This window comes from Hydra vulgaris, chromosome 01, assembly GCF_038396675.1.
Source record: "Hydra vulgaris chromosome 01, alternate assembly HydraT2T_AEP".
NCBI classification, from domain to species: domain Eukaryota; kingdom Metazoa; phylum Cnidaria; class Hydrozoa; order Anthoathecata; family Hydridae; genus Hydra; species Hydra vulgaris.
In genome coordinates this window covers 73,152,081-73,155,256 of record NC_088920.1, presented here as the reverse complement: position 1 = coordinate 73,155,256, position 3,176 = coordinate 73,152,081, and the positions used below count along the sequence as shown (strand labels likewise).

General features: G+C 27.0%; 1 long non-coding RNA gene across 2 annotated transcripts; it reads right to left on the bottom strand.

Annotated features, from left to right (window-relative positions):
- Window positions 1-1,232: 1,232 nt before the first annotated feature.
- LOC136074976 (uncharacterized) lies at window positions 1,233-2,236 on the bottom strand. 2 transcript variants are annotated; one of them, XR_010635622.1, is made up of 3 exons: window positions 2,111-2,236; window positions 1,456-1,658; window positions 1,233-1,347 (listed from the first exon to the last, which is right to left on the bottom strand). It is a non-coding gene; the product is annotated as an uncharacterized LOC136074976 (long non-coding RNA). The 2 variants fall into 2 exon arrangements; XR_010635621.1 differs by lacking the exon at window positions 2,111-2,236 and adding an exon at window positions 1,854-1,891.
- Between the last annotated feature and the right edge of the window lie 940 nt (window positions 2,237-3,176).

The following is a 3,176-nucleotide window of genomic DNA, read 5'->3' as shown; positions in this document are numbered from 1 at the left end:
GGCACTGAACCCTGAGGCCATTTGGCATGATAAAATTCCATTAAATCATCAACATATGTTTCTGTATACAAAAACATAGTTATCAAATGGTTAAGCAGAAGAAAAATTATTACATTATATTATGTCTTTATTCTTATTATATAGTTTATTGTTTAGGTTTTTGCAATTTAGTTTATTGTTGTCAACTATACCATAAAATTTAAAATATAGCTATTAATTATTACATAATAAGATTTTTACGTTTATGTGAGAAAAATTTAATGCAATACAATAAAACAAGCAGTAAAGAGGCACTACAATGTTTAACAAATACAAAATAATTATTTAAAATAGTAACTATTTTATTTACAAAACCATTACATAAAACGTACCTAGTTGTGTTAATTCAATTATTGTCATAGTACTTTTTGAAGAAAATATGCTATAACAATTGGAAAGCTTATTGAAAAAATGTTTATACTTGCTACTGATTTCAACTGATTTTTCATGAACAGTTGTTCCAGACAATCCATTGTTATAAACAAGAAGCGGAACAGAATTACAAAGCTCTAAAATAGATTTTTTCTGAAAATACACAAATGATACATTACTTGGTACTTTGAGCTTATAATTATCACTATTATTTTATCATCAGCACTATCACCGTCATCATCATTATTATTATTATAATAATTATTAAATATATATTATATATAAAAATATAAAATATTATATGTAAAACATATAGCACATATTTACTTTTAGCATTTTATGTACATGGTTTCCTATAAAACTTTTCCCATGATATGCTTGTCGCTGTACCTTGAGTTTTTGCAAAACCAACTCAATCTGTTGAATGCATGGTCCCTCACTTTTTTTAAAAATCAGTTCGTTTTCCAAACCATTACACTCTCTGACCTAAAAAAACATGTTTTTTATCCGCATGTCAAAAATAACATAAAACAATCTTATTTTCACAAAGTTATATTTATTAAATTTTATAACAATTTTTACTTTTCCATTTTCGTTTCGTTTAGCAAACTGAGTTGAGGGATGTAAAGTGACTGAATATTTTCTACACAATCTTTATTATTCAATATGGCTATAGCTACAGTATCATTAACCAGCTGGATTTGGTCATCTAGTTTATCAATGCACCTTTTTAGATTCAAAATTTTTTGTTGTTTTAAAATGAAGTCTTGATACGGTTGAGATAAAAGATTTATTTTTATCTCAACCGTATCAAGACTATATTTTATTTTTTAATGATGCTGCCATCATAATGTCCACTTCATGGGCTTCTTCCTCAAACATGTTAAAAAACTTGAGATAAACACCAAGAGCAATATGCAGACTTGGTAAAGACACCTAACTATGCAGAGAACAAAATAAATTTATTATTTAAATATAGTCAATGTGATTCTATGGGAAATAACTATGGATTAAATATTAACAAAATGTAAAACAAAAACTAACCTGGTTTAAAGGTATTCTCAGGATAGGCTCTGCTATAACATTATTATAAAACTTGGCCTTTTTCTTAATGCCACCATCTTTCATAAATCTTTCAAAATCAGCTTGCAGATTTTCCAAGGTACGAGATTCTATGCCTGTTCTTTCTTTTTTGCAAACCTTCATTTCATTTGTGGTTGCGTAACAGAATAAACAACAATGTTTACCTAAAAAACTACCAACTATTAAATACTAATCCTATTTTGGTGAGGTGAATGAACAAAGCAGGATTTAGTAGTCAGACATTATCAGCCTCCTGGGCAGTTCTAAAGACCTACCCAACTTAAGTTTATTTTGTCTTGAAATCCTGTCCTGAAATACATAATTAAAAAAATTAAGATAAAAGTAATGAAACTGCTCACCTGAGGCTCCGGAAATTCCATACAGTGAACAAAGTAATCCATAATCTCCAAAAATAAATACTCTGATACTATTATCCCTATAAGTATGTACACAAACATTAAATATATATATATATATATCTAACAAGTAAATTTTACAGTATATATATATCTATATATATATATATATATATATATATATATATACATATATATATATATATATATATATACATATATCATATCATATATATATACATCATAATTTATTAACATACTTATATTTCATTATTTGTAGCGCTTCTATTTGTTTTTCAAATCTTGCCATGGCTACTTTAATATTAGCTCTGAGGTCTTTTGATTCAAATATGTTAAAAACAATAGTATTTTCAGAACTATTTGGATTTATGGCATCAACTATCTGGTAGCTCATCTTGAAACTTCCACCACCATAATCTCCTCCAATTTTGATGTGAATTTCTTTATTTTGAATAAAATTATGATTCACAAGATCATTGCAACTAGAAAAAAAAATTATAATGGACTGAAAAGTTAAGTAATACTGAAAAACTCTAAGTTATATATATATATATATATATATATATATATATATATATATATATATATATATATATATATAGATAATATACATAATATATATAATATATATATATATAATATGATTATTTATTATCTTTCTGTAATTCTAAAATATCTTACTTCTCTAACTCTTCTAGATGTCTAAATATATGTTTGAGTAAATCAGAAATATAACCCCAAGGAACTTCCTTAATTTCTAACTTATCTTTCTTATCTTTTTCAAAAAAGAAAGGAGCATTTTCAACAATAACTTCATTGCCTGACCAATTTTCAGCAACTACTCTTTGTGACGCATTTGATTCAGTGCATATATTATAAGTCTTAAGCCACCTGTAAAAACGATCAGTAAGTTCATCAGAAAGCTACTATCCTGATGAACCTTCTGATGGTGAAACAAGTTGTTCAAGGAAAAAATATATATATTTACCTAGACATAATTTTAAGTTTTTCCCATGGTACTCCCATATCAGTTTTCATTGCAACCATCACACTTGCACTTATTTCAGAGTGGTTTAGTCCTGCATTATCTAGTATGGAGTGCCTTGTGTCTTGTGATATTGAATTTAGCAATTTACTTGTTTGATTTGCAACTGCATCGTTTAAATTGCCTGCTAAAGTCTCAAAATGCTTTGCAATATTTGTATTACGCAATCTTAATGTTGATTGTGCTGCCTGAGCACTATTGACATAAGCTTTCGGTGCATGAGTAAAAATCATTGGCTGAAAAGTAGAAATAAAACACGA